This window comes from Schistocerca gregaria, chromosome 1, assembly GCF_023897955.1.
Source record: "Schistocerca gregaria isolate iqSchGreg1 chromosome 1, iqSchGreg1.2, whole genome shotgun sequence".
NCBI classification, from domain to species: domain Eukaryota; kingdom Metazoa; phylum Arthropoda; class Insecta; order Orthoptera; family Acrididae; genus Schistocerca; species Schistocerca gregaria.
In genome coordinates this window covers 510881051-510902182 of record NC_064920.1, presented here as the reverse complement: position 1 = coordinate 510902182, position 21132 = coordinate 510881051, and positions in this window count along the sequence as shown.

Here is a 21132-nt window from a genome sequence, read left to right as displayed (position 1 = left end):
GGACATCCTGTAAACCGCTGTTAAAATGTGCTTGTAGTAAAACATGATGAGATCCGGACAATGATGGATGACAGCGGGTTGCTATTGCCAAGCTCAAATTTAATTGTGATTCTCTTTAAATTTTACAAATGTTTTTCTGTTCATTAATGACGAACAGTCATAGGTTCCATGTTAGTTCATGTTGCCGACTGAATGGCATCGTTACAGGTTGCTAATCATTAAAAAAAACTAGAGGATCTTGAGGTATAAAAACCGTGATTCTACAACACCCTCCACAGATAAAAAACAAGAACTCGAGAATTGTTGCAATAATAACAATTTTCATAGGTTCTACGACGGAGAACCTGTTTTTCCCTAATTTTTATGATGTTATGTTGCCTAATAATCAACTTTATTCAGAGAGTTGGTGCTGACAGGCGTGACCGACCCGTGCACGTGAGTTTCGCTGAGATATTCACAACTCATCCAACAGTGAAAAAAAAAACCATCTGTTGTGAATATGGGCTCAACTGTGTTTAGTAAGTAAATAAGCCCAAAAATAGTGTTCCGCGCATTGCTGTAGGAATAAATCGGTGGGTTCCTGTAAGTATCGAAACTCTATTGCTTATAATTACTTTACTCGTCGTTGCTTATGCATATATATGTTCGAAGCTGTATTCAGATCTTGTGCAACCCACAAGATTTTCAGGAACATATTTTTAAATAACGCCAGCACGATCAAATTATCTGACGAACACTGCATCGGCCGTGAGATTAAGTTTAAAAAAGAAAAACCAGGTGAATTGCCCCCTCTGGATGTTGATTGTATAGCCATAAATTGCTATTTATTTATTTAATGGGATAATAATAATTATTAAAAGGGGGCAATTTTATTTAAGCATTGATTTTACTCTTTCGATTGTTGCGAGTCAGCGACAGTGCAATGCTGCTCGCTTTGGAGAACACACATTTTATAAGAATTATTTGGTCCAGGAAACACTTTTGCGATCACGGTTGCGATTTAGACGGTATTCGCGTAATTGTACTTATTAAAAGTTATCGTTTCCGAAAGATGCAGGTTCGATTAAAGCTGTGTGCACTTTTGCGCATAAAATGAAAATATTCATAACACGTCGTGTAACAAAAAGAAACATGCGAATCACAACCGTGATCAAACGAAGAAAATATATGATAACATAAATGTTCTTCACTGTTATTCAGGGCAGGCTCAGATTAGACCTTGCAATTTTTAGTTATAGGAAATCACAAAGCGTTACACCTTCGAGATATTTGTTTTGAATAAATTGTATTTACCTTCTCTCTCTCTACTTTTTCAGCCTTTCTACCTTCACATTGATTAAGGAACCTTTCCTTCTCTACCGACCAGTACAAGAACAAAATTGAGACTCAACAAAATGTCTTACATCAAATTATTACATGCCTAACCCTTAACAATCATATATAGTTTCGTAGTACAAACAATGATAATTTATTCCGTGCACTAGAATGACTTTGACATTCTGAGCACAAAAATGAAAATAATGAAATTATAATTACATTTTTAATATTATGAATACTTCTTTAAATCACGAAAATAAGGTTTGACATAGTCGTAATATTTAATTTTCATCGTTGTAGCACTACACAGGCTTTTCGCAGGCACCTGTGTGAGGAAGCTAATTTTCTGAGATATGGTTCTCATCGTCGTTGGTATGTTTCATCGTAACGTTGATGGGCATCCCTGCCATTGCATGACGTCGCCCTGTAGATGAATTGCATCTCAGAGAAATGCATGTGTAAACACGAGCGTATACTATCACTTATTTCGCACAATAAGTGCTGTCAAAAACAATTGGAGGCAGGGCTCAACAATTCACCACTACATTTGAGGGCGAAACCGCAAGAAGATATTTGATGGTGTGGTCCATTTGTCAGTATTACACCAACTAGTACATATGTGCTCAGCTACACAATCAGCAAGACAATCGGGTAACAACGTAAGCAGATTACTTCATAATCAAGAGAACTGAATCCTCGTATCACAACATATAACGATCGTCCCTGATCAGTCTCAATAAGTTCATTTGATATACAACCCATAAAACAATAAACCATCTATAACAAGCAAATAAATAACGGAAGGAAGTACAAAATCCTTGGTTTATGCTTCTCGTCAAGACCCCGACTTAAGCCGTTTACAGAATTTTAAATACAACTTTTTTTCTAGAAAACCCAGATTCGTAAACAAGTACAAGGAGTTACATGAAAACAGTGGTGTCAAGTGGTGATCATCGAGAACTACCAGCAAATTAAATGAGACGAGTGAAAGTCGGCACCAAATTCCTTCCCACTAAACAATTATTAATCTAACTAGACGAAAACACAGGGAGGGAATATATATATATATATATATATATATATATATATATATATATATATATATATATATATATACCTGGAAATGGAAAAAAGAACACTTTGACACCAGTGTGTCAGACCAACCACACTTGCTCCAGACACTGCGAGAGGGCTGTACAAGCAATGATCACACGCACGGCACAGCGGACACACCAGGAACCGCGGTGTTGGCCGTCGAATGGCGCTAGCTGCGCAGCATTTGTGCACCGCCGCCGTCAGTGTCAGCCAGTTTGCCGTGGCATACGGAGCTCCATCGCAGTCTTTAACACTGGTAGCATGCCGCGACAGCATGGACGTGAGCCGTATGTGCAGTTGACGGACTTTGAGCGAGGGCGTATAGTGGGCATGTGGGAGGCCGGGTGGACGTACCGCCGAATTGCTCAACACGTGGGGCGTGAGGTCTCCACAGTACATCGATGTTGTCGCCAGTGGTCGGCGGAAGGTGCACGTGCCCGTCGACCTGGGACCGGACCGCAGCGACGCACAGATGCACGCCAAGACCGTAGGATTCTACGCAGTGCCGTAGGGGACCGCACCGCCACTTCCCAGCAAATTAGGGACACTTTTGCTCCTGGGGTATCGGCGAGGACCATTCGCAACCGTCTTCATGAAGCTGGGCTACGGTCCCGCACACCGTTAGGCCGTCTTCCGCTCACGCCCCAACATCGTGCAGCCCGCCTCCAGTGGTGTCGCGACAGGCGTGAATGGAGGGACGAATGGAGACGTGTCGTCTTCAGCGATGAGAGTCGCTTCTGCCTTGGTGCCAATGATGGTCGTATGCGTGTTTGGCGCCGTGCAGGTGAGCGCCACAATCAGGACTGCATACGACCGAGGCACACAGGGTCAACACCCGGCATCATGGTGTGGGGAGCGATCTCCTACACTGGCCGTACACCTCTGGTGATCGTCGAGGGGACACCGAATAGTGCACGGTACATCCAAACCGTCATCGAACCCATCGTTCTACCATTCCTAGACCGGCAAGGGAACTTGCTGTTCCAACAGGACAATGCACGTCCGCATGTATCCCGTGCCACCCAACGTGCTCTAGAAGGTGTAAGTCAACTACCCTGGCCAGCAAGATCTCCGGATCTGTCCCCCATTGAGCATGTTTGGGACTGGATGAAGCGTCGTCTCATGCGGTCTGCACGTCCAGCACGAACGCTGGTCCAACTTAGGCGCCAGGTGGAAATGGCATGGCAAGCCGTTCCACAGGACTACATCCAGCATCTCTACGATCGTCTCCATGGGAGAATAGCAGCCTGCATTGCTGCGAAAGGTGGATATACACTATACTAGTGCCGACATTGTGCTTGCTCTGTTGCCTGTGTATATGTGCCTGTGGTTCTGTCAGTGTGATCATGTGATGTATCTTACCCCAGGAATGTGTCAATAAAGTTTCCCCTTCCTGTGACAATGAATTCACGATGTTCTTATTTCAATTTCCAGGAGTATATATATATATATATATATATGTGTGTGTGTGTGTGAGTGAACATGAAGGGGACAGATACACAGAGATCTGTTGCTTCAATTAAACCATTACCTAAGAAAGAATAATTGTGATGCCAGTAATTCTAATCGCCAGTTAAAAGATCTGAGCCGCAGCCTTTTAGGCGGTTTAATACAGTGTAAGTAGTGGTTTTATTTCAACAAGGGGATTGGAATTCGTACCTTACGAACTAGAAAGATATGTATTTGACTTGCATTAAATTAGCCTATCGTCTATGAAAGTCTCGAAAGTGTGCTTCAACCACTGGCCTTTCCAGTCGGCCTTTCGTTCGTAGCGCTGTGAATACATGAATTTTTCAGCGGTTCCTCGACATTTTCGACGAATGCCTAACTGTGACGTTGTGAGTAAACTGTTGAGGATTCATTTTTGATTTAAAAAGAGAACCCTTTCTTGAGAGAATTTTTTAATCATTCATAGCGCTTAAGCCAACCTGGCAAAGCAGCGATGTTTTTGGTATAAGGTCGTGTTATTACTCTTTTTAAGGAACTCACATGATGTCATTCCTGTAAAATAGTAGCCAGCAGTAATGTAAAGGTAGCTCCAGTTGATTTACTTTTCAAGAAGGGAGAACTGAATTACTTTCTTTTTTTACATATTAAAGAGAATATTGTCAAAGAAATTTAATGTTTGCAATTTACGAATTGTCACTACTCGAAGTGACAAGAATCACATTAAATACCAGCAACACTTCCTACATTAAAGGAATAGAAAGTGTAAGTAAATGTCATTGCAGTAATTCAGTTCACTTCATATATTTAGTCAAATATCAGGATATTACTTACTAGAAGACTCACACTTTCATTCGTTCAGTGGTACCTGCGTTAGTCGTGATGGGAAATTAATTTACGTGACAGTGAATCTGATATACTTCTCTGTTTCTGAAGCTAATTTTGCATGAATGAAATTCACCAAGTGTGACAGCTGCAGTCGAGAAAACTAAAACAATTTAATGCTGTAGCAAATGGAATGTTGTTGAAGTATGTGATAATGGATACTATGACTATCATATATCAGTTTTGATGGAAGTTTTCATTTAAAATGTTATGATTATAAGAATGTATTTGGCCAGAAACAATTAACGTCACCTCAACGCACAAATAAAAATATCGAAATAATATTATTCTATCATTATAACTTTAGGGTTTTCGTATGTTAGTTGTTACCTTGCATTGCAACTGTTCTAAAGTATGAGTAAACCCTCGTACTGTGAAGACGTCGCCCTGATCGGGTCCGTATGTTTCATTCGGCAGCTTAAATTAGTTTTAACAACTTTTAGTGTACTCACACACTGATTCCGAACAATTAAATATAGCACACTTTCCAAATCCCAAAGCACGCTCCCTCTATAAGCATTCCAGCAGAATTCTTACTTTGCCCGTATCTCTCGGAAAATCAATCAGTTTCACGTTGCCTTGAGTGGCACATCTTCTGAGGTCTATTCGATCTCAGAAGTGTTCCTTATTGTTTCTGATTTGTAATCCATACAATTGATAACTTTGTATTTTCTCACATTTTCTATAAGACTTCTGTTCGTCAGCCTTCGTCGTCATTGTCCTGGGGGCCTCTGTATTTCCTGTGTCTTTTGCTCTTCTCGTAAGATTACAAGCTGTATCGTCAAGCCGGTTGCGGTGGCCAAGCGGTTCTAGCCCCTTCAGTCCGGAATCGCGCGACTACTACGGTCGAAGGATCGAATCCTGCCTCGGACATGGATGTGTGTGATGTCCTTAGGTTAGTTAGGTTTCAGTAGTTCTAAGTTCGAAGGGAATGATGAAATGGCTCTGAGCACTATGGGACTTAACATCTGTGGTCATCAGTCCCCTAGAACTTAGACCTACTTCAACCTAAGTAACCTAAGGACATCACACACATCCATGCCCGAGGCAGGATTCGAACCTGCGATTGTAGCCGGTGCGCGATTCCGGGCTGTGCGTCTAGAACCGCTAGACCACCGCGGCCGGCGGGGAATGATGACCTCAGATTTTAAGTTCCATAGTGCTCAGAGCCATGTGAACCATTTTTGTATCGTCAAATGGATTTCATTGATACATTCATTACTCATCTTAAAGCTAACACTTATTTTCCGACCTATTAAATAATGTTCATCCTAAAATCAGAGAGTGTAATGAATCACATTTCAGTAACACCAAAAAACACATACTACCTACACTGAAAAGCATCATTAACTATGGAAATTATTTAGTAGAGCTGAGAAATTATGTACCTATAAATATGCAGTTCTTCACCAACTCGTTCTGTGGCCTCTTGTCTCGTTTCGCACGGCTGCCCCGTAGGAGGTTCGAGTCCTTCCTCGGGCATTGGTGTGTGTGTTGTCCTTAGCGTAAGTTACTTTAAGTTAGAATTAGTAGTGCGTAAGTCTAGGGACCGATGACTTCAGCAGTTTGGTCACACAGTCCTTACCACAAATTTCCAAATTTTTCTTCACCAACGTGTTGCCTATTCAGTTTTCTCCTTGTTCAGTGCTAGAAGAATACGTTGGTATTATCTTCGTATATACGTGTTGGAATGACTGCAGGGAATCTTCAGTTTGCCGAAAAGTTCTGCAGGTTTAAAACCACAAAACCCGTCATTCATTTAACTCAGCAATAGTTTTTCCTTTCTGTTTTTCGTGAGATGATGTTTCACATTTCAATCGCCAGCAGCTCATTGTAACAAGAAGTTAATGAGGTAGTGGTCAATGCGACAGTGCGTTTGAAAGCACGTATTGATATGTCAGAAAGTAAGAATCAGAATCTGAACCATGTTGTAAAAAAATGTATTAGAACATTCCAAATCCTCTGCTTCCACATCGATGACCACACATCTAAAGAGATGTATATGGGCTATGTAGAAGGAACGGCCTTGCTATTGTCGAGCCGTAGCAAATCAGCTGGTGCATATAATCGCATCTGATTGTTGTAGAGGAGGACGAGAGGCGGCTAAGTTGTAGAACGTACTTTAGGACAAGCGGCGAGCATGAGCGTTGCTGTCTGCAAGTTTATGTGTTCACCAACAGAGCGCGTACGAAGCCGAGCAGTGCGGTACGGCTGGGCACTGACACACGCAGCAGGGGGAGCAGTGGACTATGTAGTTTGTGGCGAGGCGGACACCGCGGGGACGGAAGTTGTATCCGTTAGTTGCTGCTCGACTACCGTATATCACGGTGAGTGGATCAGCAGGGACAGAGGAACGTGCAGCTGATGTTCGACTTCGTGTTACCAAGGACGACACACGAATTTCGGAAATCGATACATTTAACAAGTTAAGCGACGTTATTGCCATGTCACCTACGCTCATGAACATAATTAAAGTGTATTTCAGTTCTATTTAATAGAGGTACACCATCAAGGGAGCAGGGCTTTTGCCTGACTCTAGCTGGTGATTGGTAATGTCTTATTCATGTAAAGTCAGAAACCACTAGAAACATTTGAAACAGACCAGTCAAAGGAGTCGATACTGCTGGAGAAGTAAATCGCCTTTAATCATAAGATTTTAGTTAGGCGCCTAGCGTATATTTTATATATTTATAAATGGATATGTACACTTGTCAATGATAAGAAAATCGTTATAATTTTTCCCCTGTACTGCGAAACTAGTGTTCTTAGAACGTAGTTGTTCAGACTCAGTACCGTTTATAAATGACTAATAAGATAGTTAACAATGTATGAAGTTTTCATTTTATAAAATTGAAAATTTTATTAGCTGCTGTTCTACCTAAAATCAGAAAGACAATTCGCTAGTGTAGACAGTATTTCAAGATCTTTTTCTGCTAAGAAATGAGTGTTACGATAGAACACGAAGAACTGTGCAGCGGACCTGATTCGAAAGTGGTTCTTCGGTTTACTGCTCAGATACTACGTCCACTAAACTTGCTTTTTTTTATAGAGCCTTCCTGTCGCCCAAAGGAAGGTGTTGGAACAACATTGGAAGGGGTCACAATCTCAGGCCTGGCCACAGTGTCCCATTCCCTCCATGAGGAAAATGGAAAGCATAGGGAACGTGGAGTAGAGGTACAAAACATACGAGTTAGACAAGGTTTGTTTATTTATATATTTATAATGCCATGCGGATAAAGTGGTCATCGTAACTGCAAGGACTACCCTAGCAAACCTACCGTCAGACCCAAATTCTCAACTTATCCACACGCAACTAATTTTGTGCCCGATGCCAGTTATCTTCATTAGTCGCAGTATTTCGCTGAGGCGCATCCACACTGAAGAAATCACAGGGTGTTTTGGCCTTAATTTTTTATATGTGGTGTGTGTCCTTCCTGACATGACTGAAAGAACGGACACCACATATATACAGATGATTTTATTACCCCCTTGACGTATGAAACAGAAATAGGACTCCTTCGCGTTTCGAGTCTTAAAAGTACGTTCTCTGAAGAATCGGACGTGTCGGCGTACGTAAGGCGGTGCTGGTTATCTGGTGAGGCTGTCTGTACCCTTTGGTAGAAGAAACAGCACCCGGCCGGGTGCAGCGTAAAACTGAATATTGGATCGACGGCCGCACGGGTTATTTGTCAATGCGGCGAGCTGAATGGGTCCTGCGAGACGTCGCCTAACAGGTCGTACAATGGGCGCGACACACTCCGACAAATTTCCCTGAGGAGGAGACGCGAGCGTTGAAACACGCCCGCCGTCCTGTGCGCCCGCGTCGCCTTACCGTCGCGACGAGAGGCGCCCGCGACTCCATCTGGCTGCGACGGTAGAACAAGCCGATGCTTTCTTAATATGAAAGAGTGTGCCCCAGCTGCATTCGTTCTTGCTGTGCGGGCGAGCTTCAAATGACTCCCTGTAAGAACGTATCACAGATCCACGTTATGCAGAAAATACCGATAATTTAGATTCCAGTGGCTATCCAACTGTGAATGGCTTTGTTAAGATGCATAAACACCTGAGATCTCTACTACCAACGAACATTTTCACTGCTCAGAGAAATAGAGCCGATTGTCATTCCTTGGGCTCCAAACTACCAACGTGAATGTTGGGAGTGCGGTAAATATTGTCAACAGAATATACACTCCTGGAAATTGAAATAAGAACACCGTGAATTCATTGTCCCAGGAAGGGGAAACTTAATTGACACATTCCTGGGGTCAGATACATCACATGATCACACTGACAGAACCACAGGCACATAGACACAGGCAACAGAGCATGCACAATGTCGGCACTAGTACAGTGTATATCCACCTTTCGCAGAAATGCAGGCTGCTGTTCTCCCATGGAGACGATCGTAGAGATGCTGGATGTAGTCCTGTGGAACAGCTTGCCATGCCATTTCCACCTGGCGCCTCAGTTGGACCAGCGTTCGTACTGGACGTGCAGACCGTGTGAGACGACGCTTCATCCAGTCCCAAACATGCTCAATGGGGGACAGATCCGGAGATCTTGCTGGCCAGGGTAGTTGACTTACACCTTCTAGAGCACGTTGGGTGGCACGGGATACATGCGGACGTGCATTGTCCTGTTGGAACAGCAAGTTCCCTTGCCGGTCTAGGAATGGTAGAACGATGGGTTCGATGACGGTTTGGATGTACCGTGCACTATTCAGTGTCCCTTCGACGATCACCAGAGGTGTACGGCCAGTGTAGGAGATCGCTCCCCACACCATGATTCTGGGTGTTGGCCCTGTGTGCCTCGGTCGTATGCAGTCCTGATTGTGGCGGTCACCTGCACGGTGACAAACACGCATACGACCATCATTGGCACCAAGGCAGAAGCGACTCTCATCGCTGAAGACGACACGTCTCCATTCGTCCCTCCATTCACTCCTGTCGCGACAGCACTGAAGGCGGGCTGCACGATGTTGGGGCGTGAGCGGAAGACGGCTTAACGGTGTGCGGGACCGTAGCCCAGCTTCATGGAGACGGTTGCGAATGGTCCTCGCCGATACCCCAGGAGCAACAGTGTATCTAATTTGCTGGGAAGTAGCGGTGCGGTCCCCTACGGCACTGCGTAGGATCCTACGGTCTTGGCGTGCATCCGTGCGTCGCTGCGGTCCGGTCCCAGGTCGACGGGTACGTGCACCTTCCACCGACCACTGGCGACAACATCGATGTACTGTGGAGACCTCACGCCCCACGTGTTGAGCAATTCGGCGGTACGTCCACCCGGCCTCCCGCATGCCCACTATACGCCCTCGCTCAAAGTCCGTCAACTGCACATACGGTTCACGTCCACGCTGTCGTGGCATGCTACCAGTGTTAAAGACTGCGATGGAGCTCCGTTTGCCACGGCAAACTGGCTGACCTTGACGGCGGCGGTGTACAAATGCTGCGCAGCTAGCGCCATTCGACGGCCAACACCGCGGTTCCTGGTGTGTCCGCTGTGCCGTGCGTGTGATCATTGCTTGTACAGCCCTCTCGCAGTGTCCGGAGCAAGTATGGTGGGTCTGACACACCGGTGTCAATGTGTTCTTTTTTCCATTTCCAGGAGTGTATTTTTAAATACTAATTATTTCTTATTTTAGGCGTCAGTCTTTGGTAACGAACTACCATATATCTATTTTGCTAGTCCATCTCTGAGTAACATCTGGTCCTAACTTCCCCGAAAAATATGGCTCTGAGCACTGTGGAGCTTAATTTCTGAGGTCATCAGTCCCCTAGAACTTAGAACTACTTAAACCAAACTAACCTAAAGACATCACACACATCCATGCCCGAGGCAGCATTTGAACCTGCGACCGGAGTGGTCGCGCGGTTCCAGACTGTAGGCCTAGAACCGCTCGGCCACCTCGGCCGGCTAACTTACTCTATATTCTGATTTCTGCATTGTAATATGTGCCGTTGGTCCGTTATTACACGTAGTAAAAAGTAAGATGTTTTTGGATGTCATAACATACGTCACACTATTTGATCACTTCTTTCTCATCCGTTCCATTTACTACCTATTTCTTAGACTTCACCTATCCACTGAAACGATGATGTTGTATGGGTGACTCATATATCAACTGCTTATAGGTATATTTCGTGTATTACCTGTTGTTAGTGTCGAGACAATTCTATTCTCCAAACATTTTGCTTCAGAAACTCCTTACGTAATTGTACATCATTGTTTAACAAAGCTTTATTTCACCATGCAAGTCCATATCTAATATCGTCCTTTGCTTGGACATGTTTTATTAATTTTCCATTCAGACAGAATTCTTTCCTTTCTGCTTCTATGATCTTACGCAGATCAGTGCTGTCCTTTCTACTACTTGTCATCATCATAGTCTTCCTTATGTTTATTCTTCACGAACATTGTCTTTGCAAAGTATACAGTTCAATATATTAAACATATTTCCTCGCATCTGGCTATGTCAACGACGAAACACATCTATAGTATTTGTTTGTTTATATTTTTGTTTCTTTTCAGAAATTTTTTACATCTTTTTTCGTTAGATTAACGATAGCAGTTCCCGAAAAACGCTCCACCAAAAAACGTAAGGGGGCTTATGGAGTATGAATGGAGATGTAGACACATAATTTTCTTAGACATCTTTGTTACAGCAAACATGTCATTGCTAACCTTCTACCTATATTCTATGTTTACATCTTTTTTCCTCTTTTGCTACTGCCTTTGTCTCGCATTGTGTGCGAGATCGGCAGAATTAAGTACGGATTTGGCATGGTTAATTGTAAGAGGTAGACATGTGCCCTTCCTGCCGCTACCCCGTACCCCCGGAACAGAACGAGGGTACCCAGCTCTCTATGTCTAGTGTAAACCATGAAACAGTGTGAATGTTTTACAAATGTCTGTGAGGCGTGTAACTTACGCAGGACGTGGGGACCAGCGTGGTATTCACATGGTGGAATGTGGAAAACCGCCTAAAAACCACATCCAGTCTGGCCAGCACACTGGCCCTCATCCTTAATCTACTGGGTGGATTCGACACTGGGGCCGGCGCGCCTATCCGAGTCCAGGAACCAGGAAGCAGCGCATTAGCGCTCTCGGCACACCCGGCACGTCTTATATATATTATTCATCTATTCCTCTACTCCCACTCCATTTTATGTTAAGATCTTATTCCACTTGATACTGAAGCTGGATTTCACTACGTGTCAAATGCTAAAGAAGTATTCCATACTTCCTTGTTTCATTGGGGTGCACAAAGACAGATTTGCTTCTTGTTAACTTATTGCTTCCTAAAATTGATCTACTCGCGTGTTATTTTAATTACAGGATGACACCATTATTCTGTACATCTCATCGTAGGTGTTAAAAGGGATTTTGATAACGTCATATCTAATTGCCCGGCCGGTTCTGGGGCTCAGAGACCAGGTCGGTGAGATCTCATACAGAAGACGTACAAGCAGTTGTATGCATACCGATATCTACAACGTAATAATATATGTTTACTTAATAGAAGAAACATTAGTTCACTTACATCTACGCAAAATGGCGTCAGTCTCAAATACAAATTCTTTATGAAGTCCGTATCGCTTTTGATCTAGCTAACGTAGGAACCTGTTGATATTTAAAACCCAGTTATAACCATATTTATGTGATTAGAAAAGGATGTGGCATTAGTCGTACCACGCAGTACACACGTCACCGTAAATTTATTTTATAGCTATCGAATCTCAAAAGGTGACATTTCTTGATGACAGTGGACAGTAGTGTCACAGAAGGGTAACACAGAATTAATTGATAGACCACAGAGTGTACATTACTGGTGTCTTGCTATCCCTAAAGCTATATACATATGTGACATATCTATATTGAGTACTACGCACAGACAATTAGTATACAAGGACCAAATAAGATATAAGTAGTAGAAGACCAAGGACAGGTCATATGTATCAACAACGTAAAACGTTTGAGAGTACTCCCAACATGGAATGTTGGAACACGACAAGACACTATAGAAAATGACTTTAGCGATACAGATGAGGTTTTTTTTCGGTGAAGCTACTTTGAGGCGACAGAAGATGCCAAATAATAAATCAGGAAGCGAAAGAACAAATCACCCCCCTTCCTCTTCCCTCGTGCGGCCATGTCGTGAACTTAAGGGTTGAACGACGACCGAGAAAGCACTTTTTTTGGCAGCCCTCCGTACAAGAGGAAATGGGGAATTCCCTGTACTAAACGAAAAAAATAAGTGGTGGGGCATATGCAGCGAAGATATATGAAAGAAATTTTATAGGAGGATCGGGAGGTTTGGGTACGAGGTTGCGAGAAACAACCTCAGGAATCGCCGACACACACGAGTGTAGACTACATACAAAGAGGAGAAAAACTGATGTTTACTGGAAGGAAGAACATGTTGCGTTATATGGGCATAATGCAAACTCTGTGTTTTGCATATAATGAGGTTGTCACCCGGACCTGACTCCAATGGTGAACGAACATATCATGTCAAATTATTCGATGTTATGTTTGGGAAAGTGAAGGAACTACAATCTGAACCTGTTCAGTAAAAACGCTGCTAAAAGTTCTATACAAATACCTTTTTTCGTAGTTTTGTCCCTTCGTTAAGGATATTGTCAGTATGTTTGGTCATATGAATGTACATCTCAAATATATATTTCATGGAGGTACCATGATTTTTTATATCTTTATATATATACGAGTATATGCTATTCATACATACTAATTGTGTAAGCACGGTACGCAATACATATGTGTTCATAGATGTATCTAGACATGATGTCAGCGATAACAAGGTAATTATAATAGACACTCTTTGGTCTGTACATCGGTTCCCTGTTTACATCCCAAGAAATTTGTGCCCATTGTCACGCTTTGACAATTCACAGCTGTTACATGTAAGCACGACGACCCGCGTATTGCAGCGTATGAATAATGTTATACATAAGCTGTCGTAATCAAACAGACTTAATTAGATTGTAAGTATCAGCGGTATCTTTTTTTTTTCTAACGAACATCGATTTTGACTTCGTAGGAAATTTGCTATTTTATAAATAGCACATTACCCCGGATGATGATTACACGAATATTTGGTCAGAATTTGTAAGCTGGGGGTCCTTGAGGTACGGCAGTACGAGAACACGAGAAGTAAGTTTAAACGGGTTTATTAACAAAGACGGATTGCGAAACACGCACGTTATGAGGACCCACCATCACTGTGCCTGATTTTCTAACACCGTCTAATTACGGTCGTATCGAAAGGCTCCATGGTGAGCTAAGAAAAGAGACATATTCGTTCCTGAGGCCGCGCTAGTTAATACTGTGGACGGCAGCCATTCGTGTACTGTCCGTCGCAGTGCGGGCGGACGCGCGTCTACTGACCAAGCAAATTGTCAGCATTCCAGACAGGTCGGCTGGCGAGCGCGTGTTAACGCACCGTACGGCTGCGCGCAATCCGTAGACCCTTACAACATGTTATGTAAGGAAACTAGTGTTTCTTGTGTTAGGTGTACAAATGATGTGCAGTAGATATCAATATGCGTAAAGCTGTTCGTTTGGCTTGCGTATCAAATTTTACTGACGATGGGCCCTAAGCGTGAATACGGATCTCACAAATATTTTTATAATCAACTGTTGGTGTACGGCAAGACCTTTTAACAAATACTTACAAGCCTCTAAGAACCATGATCTTATGACATTTTCCTTACATCAGCTAAAAACAAATCTAGTTTTTACATCGTACATGAATAGCAGTATCTCTGCTGATGTATAATGAATTCTTGCTGACTTGTTTCAAAAAACGTCATTCATTACTCTGTCAGACTCTGGCCACAATAGTCACCTATGTGTTCCATATTTTCTTCAATGTACACTATTTATATGTGATCCCGCCATCAGCATATCATGTCATATACACTTTACAGCGATTTCCAATACCCCTTATATGTTACCATAAACATAATAACTTACTTGTGTTAATAGCGTAAACATGTCGCCAAGACAGATAACGTACTGTCGTCTTATGCTACAAGTACAAAGGTTGGTGGTACTAACGATTTTATTTGAGTGATTAACATGTGTTACAAAATTATCATATATGTTCTTCTAATAATTTCCGTGTATACAGCCGAATCCCGCCGACATTCTGCCACGGAAATTCAGCCCAGAGACGTTCGACCATCATCAGGTGAGTACACAGCTACTGAAGAGCCCAGGTGCAGTCGCGGTATTTATGCTGAATCTCGCGCATGCGAAATGTACTGGCATCCTACAGCGCATAGGCGAGTTGTACGTGCTGCCCTCGGTGGTGAAAATAAAAGATCATCCAGTCATTGAGTATCGAATGACGCTGTCGATTCCGCTGAGACTGTATACTTTTAATAACAAGATTCCAATTTCTATCCAGCTGAAAGCCGTTGTCACGATTTATAAGATTATTTGCAAGACGTATTTCCACTGATTCTATGATTACGAAATCCCCAAATTGGGAAACCAGAGCTAAAATTTTTGTTCCATTGTATTCCATTGAATGTCCCAATGAAATACAGTGCTCTGCTACTGCCGATTTTGACGATTGCCGCAGACGGGTGTATCTTTCATGTTCTATACATTGTTCATGGACAGTTCTTGTCGTTTGGCCAATATATGCAGAGCCTCATTCACAGGGAATTTTGTAGACGCCCGCTTTCTTCAGTTGTATATCGTCTTTAACGTATCCAACCAGGGCCCGGATCATTGCTGGTGGATGGAAGATAACCTTGATATTATTTTTCTTCAGTAATCGGCCTATTTTCGACGACACATTCCCGGCGGCTGGAAGAAACGCTGTAGATTTAAAGTTGTCATCAGCGTCCTCAGTGCACTGCTTCTTGTTATGACAGTTGCACATGGCCTTTCTTATTTGGCATGAAGTGTAGCCATTCTCTTTAAAAACCTTCTCCAAGTGTGCTAATTCTGCGTGGAGAATTTCACCATCCGATATTACATACGCTCGATGTATTAAGGTACTGAGAACACCGGCTGTTTGTGCTGGGTGACGGCAGCTTGACGCCTGGAGGTACAGATCTGTGTGAGTCGGTTTCCTGTACACAGAATGTCCTAATGACCCATCATTTTTACGGCGTACTAGCACGTCTAGAAATGGTAAAATGACATCTTTTTCAATCTCCATCGTAAATTTGATGTTCTCATGTAATGAGTTTACGTGATGAAGCAATTTCTCCAGTTACTGTCCGCCATGAGGCCACACAAGAAAAGTATCATCTATGTACCGCCAGAAGACCGTAGGCTTTAAAACAGCAGACTCAAGTGCTTCCTCCTCAAAGTCGTCCATAAAGAGATTAGCTACCACAGGTGACAAAGGACTCCCCATGGCGACGCCGTCTGTTTCTTCAAAGAATTTGTCATTTAATAAAAAGTATGTTGAGGAGAGTATATGTTCAAACAAGGCCAGCGTTTCTGCACTGAATAAGTTACCAATAAGATGTAACGATTCCATTAAAGGCACTTTGGTAAAAATTGAGACTACATCGAAGCTGACTAATAAATCCGAGCTGCTAAGCTTAATTTCCTTCAAGCGACTGACAAAATCCTCGGAATTACTTATATGTTGGCAACACTTAGCCACATACTGCTTTAGCAGTGAGGCCAGATAATTTGCTGTATAATAGGTCGCAGCACCAATATTACTCACTATTAATCGTAGTGGGGCACCATCCTTGTGTATCTTGGGAAGACCATAGAGTCTTGGTGGTACTGCATTGTGTGGTCTCAATCTCTTGATAACTTGTTCAGGTAGAGAACAGTCGTTCAAAAGGGTAGCAGTTTTTCTTGATATTCGGCTTGTTGGGTCCTTTCCAATTCTGCGGTACGTAGAATCATTTAGCTGACAATATATCTTCTCGTTGTAGGCTTCTCTTGTCAGAAGAACTGTGGCTTTACCCTTATCCACAGGCAGTACGACCGTGATAATATCTACTCTGAGGCTGCGGAGAGCAGCTCTTTCAGCTAGCGAGATGTTACTCCGTTATGGCGCACATTTTAAACAACGTTCGGCAAGATTCACGTCGAATTTCGTCTGCAGAATCCACAGGGAGACGTCTAATGGCCTCCTCAATGGAACTGATGAAATCCGTTAAAGGCAGTGAAGCTGGTGAAGGAGCGAAGTTTATACCTTTCGCAAGCACTGACATTGTTGCATCGTCAAAAGATATCTCCGTGAGGTTCCCACGGATCGTCCAGAGATAGCTTCTTGCGGCTTTCGTGTTACGAGTTGGCTAAACTTTGCACTTTGCCTGTTCGTACTGTTCCTGTGAGCCCAGTCTGCCTTGGCCCAGGATACACCGACAATCCAGTCCTAGCTAAGGGAACAACATCTTGCTGCAATCTTCAGATTTAAATAATATAAATTCCTGGGAACAGCGTCTAAGTCACGACGCGACGATCTGCATCACTCTGGGCCCACTGGGTGGGAGATCGCTCCCCGAAACTCAACGCGTAATAAAAGCTATGCAACGGGCCTGTCTATCGTAAACAAACCTCAATGGGTCGTGCTGTATTATTTTGTAGGACACCTGGCTTATTTAAACTACCATTGCTAACGGTCAGCATCTCGGATTAGTGGCGCGAGATGTTCCTTGCACCATTACTCCCTTTGTCGCCTGTCCTTCCCTGCCCGTTTTTTGAGGCTACTTTTCTGCCCATAATCCAGTTAATCAGTACGAGCCTTAATTGTACAGAACAGAAAATGTGGTCGCTCCAGTTCTGTTTGTTGTAGGTTGCATTCACTCTTCATTACCCTATTTATTGTGTAATATAAGTACAAGAAACTTTTTTATTATTTCTCGTGTTAGTGTGCAGAACTGTACACATTCAGAAAGTTTTTATGAGTTGAAGCCTGAATACCTTTCTAGACTTTGCAAGACTTAGAAGGAGAAGTTGGAAAAGAACCAGAGCTCCAAGTGCTAATACAAAACCCTAAATCTCAACTCTTTGTGGCTAAAGCAGTTAATAACATCAGCCGAAATTTTTACGGAGGACCTAACCGTGTTCAGAGAAGGTAAATTCAATACATCAGGTGGTGGGGTGTTTATTGCCGTCAAAAGTAGTTTACTTTGTACTGAAATTGAAGTAGATAGTTTCTGTGAGTTATTATGGACAGAGCTTATACTTGCCAGCTGGAATAAATTAAAATTGGGTCCTTAACCCCGTACCCACCCTAACCCGCCTTCTTCCCTCCCCCCACGACTCATTGATACCGTTGCTGAACTGTTCGAAAACAACTTGTGCTTCTATTCAAATAGGTGCCCTACCCACACAATTACATCTGGTGATGAATTCAGTCTACCCTCGATATGTTGGCGAAAATACATAACCGAAACCGTACTGAATGCCTCCTCAGAAAATTATTGTGGATCTAATTCAGGACCCTACTCGAAGTGAAATGATTGCGAAAACATACTTGACCTCTTAGCAACAGCCGCGCGGGATTAGCCGAACGGTCTCAGCCGCAGCAGTCATCGACTCTGCGGCTGATCCCGGCGGAGGTTCGAGTCCTCCCTCGGGCATGGGTGTGTGTGTTGGTCCTTAGGATAATTTAGATTAAGTAGTGTGTAAGCTTAGGGACTGACGACCTTAGCATTTAAGTCCCATAAGATTTCACACACATTTGAACATTTCTTTTTCTTATCAACAAATGATCCTGACCAAATAACGAGCATCATCACATTTTCAGAGATTAGTGATCTCACGGTTGTTGTAGCTACACTGAATACCGTAACATTCAAACCCATCAAAGATAAATGAAAAATACAGTTATTTAAGAAAACCATATAGAAATTTTCTTGACTTTTCCTAAGAGATAGTGTCCACTCATTCCATGCTAACTATATAAGAATAGAGAAGATGCGGTTTGAATTCAGAGACATAAATTAATGACCGTACCACCATAGAAGAGTTACTAAATACGACTCTACGAAATTCCTTCTGAAAGAAGACGAAGTCAATATAGTAGATATCCTTGGTGTAGCTAACAAGCTTAAAACACCTAATAAAGACACGGCTTTCCGTCCATAGCGTATACTACTCATGTTCCTTGCTGTATGTGCTAATGCTGTAGCTCATTACTTATCGATCAAATACAACCGCTCGATCGTAGAGACTGAAAGCTTACAGAAATCACAACAGTCCCCAAGAAGGGAAATGGAAGTAATCAGCTGAATTACAGGCACATGTCACTAAAGTCGATTTGCAGTGTAGGATTTTCGTATATATTATGTGCTCGAATATTATGAAAGACGTCGAGGATAACGATTTACTGACAAGTAAGCAACAGGGATTCAGAAAATATCGTTCTTGTGAAACACGATTAGCTCTTTATTCAGACGGAATAAATTTACCAGAAGGTTATTCAACTGCCTAACTTCATCTACTTCGTGACCATCAAACCTGATATTAATTTTCTCATTGTTCTCACTTCTGCTACATCTCATTACCTTCGTCTTTCTGCGATTTACTCTCAATCCACGTCCTGTAAACATTAGATTGTTCATTCCGTTCAGCATATCCTAACTTTTACTCACAGCAATGCCATCAGCGAATCGTATCATTGATATCCTTTCACTTTCAACTTTATTTCCAATCCTGAACCTTTCTTTTATTTCCATAATTGCCTATTCGATATATAGATTGAACAGTAGCGAGGAAAGACTACATCCCTGTTTCACAGCCTTTTTAATCTAAGGAATTCGTTGCTGGTCATCCACACTTATCATTCCCTCTTCGCTCATGTATATATTGTATATTACTCGTCTCTCCCTATCGCTTGCACCTACTTTTCTCAGAATTTCGCCGGCCGTTGTGGTCGAGCGATTCTAGGCGCTTCAGCCTGGAACTGCGCGGCCGCTACGGTCGCAGGTTCGAATCCTGCCTCGGGCATGGATGTGTGTGATGCCCTTGGGTTACTTAGGTTCAAGTAGTTCTAGGTTCTAGGGGACTGATGACCTCATATGTTAAGTCCCTTGGTGCTCAGTGCCATTTGAACCATTTGTATCAGAATTTCGAACGTCTTGCACCATTTTTCGTTTCCAATGCTTTTTCCAGGTCGACAAATTCTGTGAACGTTTCTTGATATTCCTTTAGTCTCGTTGCCATTATCAACCGTAACGTCAGACTTGCCTCTCTCATACATTTAACTTTTCTAAAGCCAAACTGATCGGCAACTAACACATCCACAATATTCCTTTCCATTCTTCTGTATATTATTCTTGACAGCAACTTTAATGCATGAGCTGTTAAGCTGATTGTGCGCTAATTCTCTCAATTGTCAGCTCTTGCAGTCTTCGGAATTGTGTGGATGATTTTATTCCGAAAGTCTGATGGTATGTCGCGAAACTCATATGTTCTACACACAAACGTGAATAGACGAGTTCTTGCCACGGTCCCGAATGATTTTAGAATTTCTGATGGAATTTTATCCGCCCCTTCTGTCTTAATTGAGCTTAAGTCATCCAAAGCACTTTGAAATTCTGATTCTAATACTGGATCCCCTATCTCCTCTAGAACGACTTCTGTTTCCGTCTCTATCACAGCATACAAATCATCCCCTTCATAGAGGTTTTCAATGTATTCTTTCCACTTGCCGCTCTCTCTTCTGCAGTTAGGAGTGGAATTCCCGTTGTGCTCTTAATGTTACAACCCTTGCTTTTATTGTCACTGATGATTGTTTTGACTTTCCTCTATGTTGAGCCTGTCCTTCAGACAATACTTTCTTTTTCGAACTGTCCACGTTTTTCATGCAGCCATTTCGTCTTACCTACCCTGCACCTACTATTTATCTCATTACTCAGTGACTTTTATATCTGTATTCCTGAGTTCCCTGTATATTTTGGTGCGTCCTCCTTTCATGGATCAAATGAAGTATTTCTTCTGTTACCCATGCTTTCTTCACCATTACCTATTTTTTGTTTCCAATTTCTGCTATGGTCCTTTCTAGAGATGTCCATTCCTCTTCAAGTCTGCTGATTATTGAGCTATTCCTTAGTGCTGTATCTGTAGCCTTAGAGAACTTCAACAGTACCTTGGCATTTTTCAGCACTTCTGTATCAGACTTCTTTGGGTATTGATTCTTTCTGACCAATGTCTTAAAATTTAACCAACCCTTCATCACTACTACACACATCAGAAAAAGTTTTGCATCATCCCGATTCCCAGAACTTCTGAAGGTAGACGTTGACTGTGGTTATTGCATGGCAGACACTGCCCATTTGACTGTTCAGAGGTGTCACTAAACCCGCCCACAGATGTAAACAACCATGCATGAGGAGCGACTATTAGACTAAGGAGTCTGGCAGCCGATCAGTTCCACTC